Below are 6,227 nucleotides of genomic sequence, written 5' to 3' on the forward strand. Positions count from 1 at the left end.
GGATTTCCTTGTGTATATTCTAGCCTTTCTGTGGGAAAAAGACTATTTAAATTCCTGGAACAAATGGTGCATGATGCTGTTTACCTATGTGAACCTGACGGACCTCACAGTTATCGTCGGACTACCCCACTCGTCTGTTAGTAGATGGCAGACTGGTGTGGGTGCTCCCTAAGAGCTCCTGTTTTTGTTTTAAGATACAATTTAACTGGCCAATGTAGTTGCTGTATGTGCTATGTATGCTATTTCATCTCCAAGTTGGTGTTTTCTTATTGAGAATTTAATGCTTATATTACATTTGCAAGGCAGATTCCTTTTAAGTTCAAACTTGAGTGTTCTCAGCATTTTAGATCAAATGTGTTTTGCATTCTAACAACATTTTCCTTGATTTAAATCATGTTTCTTATGTTGCATTTATAGATGTGTCCTCAAGGTTTTTAATCTGCACATGTTAAATTACTTTGCATTATCTGAAGTGTCTCTTTCTTCAATGTTTTCAATGCTTTGGTTTCAATGCTTCCATTTAAAAGTGCCTTCTGATCTGAGTCTGAGTCTGATCTCTGGGAGTGTGAGGCCAATATATTTTATAATCTGTATTTTAAATGCCTTATTCTTGAAGCTGCACCTTCTAAATAAACCTGTTGATCGTTTTGGCTTGGTTTTCATGACTCACACATCTGTTTCCTTCATTTTAGAATGGTCATTCCTGTGCACCCCGCCTCAAATTAAGGTGCCCCTTTTGCCCCTAAATCACTCCCTCGATCATTCAGTGAAGATCCCAAGTATCCCCATGCACCATAAAAAATGCTCCCTCAGACAAACCCAGAGTTCCTCGTCACTGTTCAGAGTAACAGGAATTTTAGTTTGCAGTGTGATTATATATAAGGACTCCAACTTTCTAAGCTTCCGTATCCTGTCACCTCCTCCCTCTACTCTCTGCACCTGATCAAAACAGTAGAATGTTAATAAGCTGAGGCTTATCTCATGGTGTGCTTTGAAATGTCTTGCAACAGGATATGCTGGGTCTCTGTTTGCAATCCCCCGTATGTGCTCAAGCACTAGCTTCTCAGTTGTATGGGTTATACTGCCCTTCTATTTTTTCTCACATGGGCACACTAGGCAGAACATCATTTAATCAGAATTACAATTGAGTAATTAGTTGAGCATGCTTTTCTTTTTTGATTAAGGAATTTTATACTCTCATATTTTACAACTGTACTTGCATGCTTGGTATCGCATGCTATGAAAGAATGCTGCAACAGCATTTCTCTTGTAGGTGATATCTGAGTAGTGACTATGCACCAGTAAGTCTTTATGTGAGGCACTACGTCTGTATGTTACCTGGATTGAAGTGGTCAACTTGGGATCGATAATAGAATCCGTCCTAAGAATCTGATACCCCCTGTTTAAACTTGTGGAATAGCTGGTACTCATGGTAACAGAATCCTGCCCTGCTGTCATTTTCTATCCTCTGTCTATCAGCAGTTGCTGTTGAGGTATTTGTTGTGCTTTTTTGGCAGCCTGTATCAAAACTGTGTATGGATATCCCAAGCAGAGAAACCAACCAAATGTTTCCTCCTCAGCCTGTTGGAATTTCTTGACTGTCAAACAATTGCGCTTAACGCACAGTTGTTCTCCATAGGGGATGCGGTTGATCAAATGATGTGGGTCTTGACTACTGCCATGTAAAAGTTAATTGCCAGCAGTAGGGTTCCTAAATAGAGTGGTCCACAATTTATTGTCCTCCACAAAAACTGTCACATCAAAAAGGCAGAAACTGGTGTCACTAATGAAGCTATGGAACTTTAAATTAAGGGAAATTGTATTCTAAATGTCAATGTATTGTCCTGCCTCCTGTTGGGTGTTCTTCCACATTATAAACAAATCATGAACGTCACGGGCCCATAGGACAAAGCAATTCAACCATTGGTCATTCCCCTCTGCCCAGGCGACATGCTTCTCCCACCAGCCCACAAAAAAGTTTACATAGTTGTAGGCGAAGCACGTGCCCGTGGCAGTCTGTTGCTTTTGTTGATACATTTGGCCTGAAATGAGAAAAACCTAATTGTTCAAGAAGAACTCAGTGAACTGTAAGATCATTGTGTTGTGTTCCTGACACTTAAGATATTGAGTTTTAGAAAATACTGGACTGCTGTACATCCATCCTGATGTAATATAAGCATGTACACACTAGTGTTATCTAAAGTTATCAGTATAAAATCGTGTTCCCTTTGTATCCCATCAATCACTCTTAGGAAGTCCTTAGTGTCTTTAAGTTCTTTTTGAAGGGCAAAAGAAAGCAGTCCACAAAAATGGAAGTGTTTTCAAGTAGACTCCCTTTTAGGATGACAAGCAGATACTCAGACGGGGAGGTGTCATTTTTGTGGATCTTTGGGGTTGTTGTAAAAAGGTCAACATTTGTGGGTATTCACAGCAAAAAAATTGGTACACTTCATAGTCCAATGTGCCTCTATATCTCCAGTATACAAATAGATCATGAAATGCTGCAATGCTCTGTGAATATACCGCTCTAGAAATTGGTTGGTAACATTCCTTTTCTGTCAATTATCTTAGGGCTTCATTTTTGTAAAATTCCTTTGTAATTAGTACCACATTCCCCCCTTGTTGGATGACTTAATGACTATAGTACTGTTACTTTTTAATGCTAATATTGCTCTCATTGTTTCTGTGCAATGTTTGTACTCGTTTTGTAGTCTTTTTGTCCTCCATGTCGTACTCTTTCCAGTTCCTTGATTACTTATTCATTAAAACTACTGATTGCATTATGAGGTCTCTGTGGGATGAGTCTCAATTTGGCCTTAAACTTCCTCTTTCCACTGACTTGTGGAATTCCTGTTCTCTAAAGAATCTTCAAAACATCTTAAACCCCTCACTGATACATGCAGGTGCTAATTCTAGCAACTTTTGAAGCACGATCAAGGCTTGGAGGTCATCTCATGTGAGAATGTCAGTTGGTCTGATGGGTTCTCCTTCCAGAGAATTTTTCTCTCTGAGATTCAGTGTGTGAATTTTCAGTTTCAGTTTACAAATGAATTTGCAAAGGTCTATCCTGATGGTTGTGTAGTCAATGCATAAGCTTGGGCAGAATATGAGGCCAAATTTTAAGACCTTTTTCTTCTCATTGGTTAAAGTTCTCGTAGTAATATTTACAACCATTAAATCCATTATTGTTAGTGTCATTTGACATCATGTTACTCTTTGTGGTGCCGGAGCCACCACATCCTGGTTCGCTGCATCTTGCTTTCCTGCTGTGAGGATTGGGGGACGTGTGCATTGTGATGTCCTCTGCCACGTTTGCCTCATAAGCTGATATTCCTGCAAAAAGTGGTGTTGCCACTGGTATTAATATTATAACAAGTCAGTTTCTATTTCAGATTCTGATGTATCCTTGGTAAGTGCTACATTCAGGTTGTTAATCTCATTCAACTATGTTCTACGGATATCAAATTTCTTTGCAAATGTTGGGATTATGTCTGACTCTAAGTCACATTGATCCCTTGCTAACCTGCTTTGCATTCTTTGCCACATGCCACCAGTTGTGTTTTCAACTGTTGGTGTTAGGTTTCATTAGTCTGAGAGTCTTTTTCTCGTGCGATGGAACACATGCCACCAGTTGTGTTTTCAACTGTTGGCGTTAGGTTTCATTAGTCTGAGAGTCTTTTTCTCGTGCGATGGATTCTTCAGTCATTTTGATTTGTTCCAAATGTTTCAGCCTTTGGCTCCAGTTGTATTTACTAAGGATTTTTACCGCCCCCTGCGCTGATGCTGTTGTATTTCTGCTAATTTTTGTAGGAAAAGGGGGGATTCGGATTCTCATGGGAAGGAATGGTATACATTTTAAGACCTCTTGATATACCTTGCACATCAAACAGCTTTGGAGGGATGGGGACTCCCATCACTTCTTTACTTCTTTCTCCTAGGTTCTTTCTAATTGTAGAACAAGCCCCCCTGAACTGTTGGATGAGGCTTTGCTATTGGTTGAGGTGTAGAAAGCATGCACTAAAATGAAGTACACTATGCAGAGAGTCAAGTGAATTCCCAAATGCCCAAATGTTATACAGAGATGAAAGCAGATACATCTAATGCTCTTTTTGTGTTAGTATGGGTGAGCATTTAGGCTTACCTGAGAGGAGTGCTAAGCATGTGTTTTTACTCCACGGAGGCAATAAATAAGACACACATTCAAAAATAAATCCGAGTCCACACATCAGCCCAGTCATTGTAGGGTTAAAAGTGATTTACATGTATCACCCTCTCAGGGTTTCTGCATGTTCCAAGGTCAATTAAGAAGGTGACCTCCAATTTTCTCTCAAGGATAGGGTAGGGCCCAGCACATTTGTCGAAGCTCTAAACCCCACACCTTCTGCCCTGGTTGGAACTCCACCATGGCAGCCTTTTGATCATACCAGAGCTTCTGAAGCTTTTGGCTGGCTTAAAGGTTTTAAAAATATATATATATTCAGAATCCTTGAACTAAGGCCAAGTACGTAATCCACAATGTCTTCCTTTGGTCCCTGGAATGGTCTTTCCCATCCTTCCTTGACTAGATAGAGGAGGTCTCCTACAGGGTGTCCAAATATCATTTCAAATGGGGAAAACCCTAGTCACTTTTGTGGCTCCTCTCTGTAGGCAAAAATCAGGCAAGGTAGTAGAATATCTCGACTTCTTCTTAGCTTTTCATGGACTCGACCAATCATACCTTTTAGGGTCTTGTTAAGTCTTTCAACAAGCTCATTCATTTGTGGATGGTATGGTGCAGGGAACTTTTAGGTTACCCCACACTCAGCACATATGTGTTTCAAGTATGGAGACATACTTTTTGCACTTCTGTCTGATACTACCTCCTTAGAAAAGCCAACCCTAGTACTAATAAAAATACCAAGGAAGGCCTTGGGCACTGCAGGTACAGTGGTGGTCATTAGAGGAATTGCCTCAGGGTAATTGGTGGTATGATCCACTTTCAACAAAATACATTTGTTGGTGCTGTTGGGGGGTCATGGGGACCAACAATGTTAATCTCTACCCTTTCAAAGGGTACCCAAACCACTGAAAAGGTCATTAAGGATGCCTTTAGGTGGCTATCACTCTTGCCACTGGTCTGACAAGTGGCACAGGGGTTGCAAAACACCTTCCCTTTCTGGGACTTTCCTGCCCAGTAGATGTGGTTGGCTAACCTATTCCAGGTTTTCATCTGGCCGAAGATGCCCAGCTAGCAGAATGTCATGGGTCAATGTTAGAAGGATCGCTCTAAACTGCTGAGGCGCTACCACTCTCCTAGTAGCACCAGGTCTTTGGCCTTAGTATATTAGAGTCCCTCCTCCTAATAAGTCCTGCTGGGTTCACCGATACTTCCCTATTCCAGATAAGCAGCTTCCTGCCTCATGCTTTCAAACGTGGGACAGGTTCTCTGCCCCTGACCCAGATCTTCCTTGAGGATCCTCCTGGACTTAAGAGCTCTGCAGTAAGGCTGAAGTCCCTGATGCTCAATTCCCTCTGGGGCTGACAAGTCTTCTTCATGAGGAGTGGGGACTTGAGCTGGTGTCTGTTTCGAAGCTGGCTTCCCAGACTTCTTTTCCTTTCTCTTGGAAAGCTGGTTCATAATTTCAGGATCCAACACTGTTTCACTTTGTGTTTTACTTTTTGCTCTGGTTTTCACACTCACCCATTCTGGTATTCCCAGCATTTCTGCATTGGGTTTCCTCTCTACCTCAGCCCATGCTGAGTACTCCAAATCATATCCAAGCAGACACTATACATGTATAGCAGGAGACACCACTACCCTTCTGATGCCACTAACACCTCCTGAATCTAAGGCCACCAAGGCCATTGGATGCACCTTTGCCTGATTATCAGCATTGAGGACTGTATAGTCCTGTCCAAGGAGACATTGATCTGGGGACCCCAGTATCTTCACCACCATGGCCATGCTGAGACCAGTGTCCCTCATGGCTTCCACCCTAATTCCAATGATATTTGACTTTTGTCTGTATCTTTCCAGGTTCCTGGGCCAAACATTCAGGATAGCTAAACCTACCCCTCCCTCTGTCAAGTTGCCTCATTGAGCCCCTTGACGTGGCCAAGGCTTAACTGTGAACCCATCTGGAGATTCACAAGAACAGTTACTGCAGGTTTCCTAGAGGCATTCTTTTTTGTTTTTACAAATTTGGTCTCCGGTTTGGTATTCAGTTGCCTTGCAATCTAAAAACCAA

This window comes from Lissotriton vulgaris, chromosome 4_1 (assembly GCF_964263255.1).
Source record: "Lissotriton vulgaris chromosome 4_1, aLisVul1.2, whole genome shotgun sequence".
Classification (NCBI taxonomy): Eukaryota; Metazoa; Chordata; class Amphibia; order Caudata; family Salamandridae; genus Lissotriton; species Lissotriton vulgaris.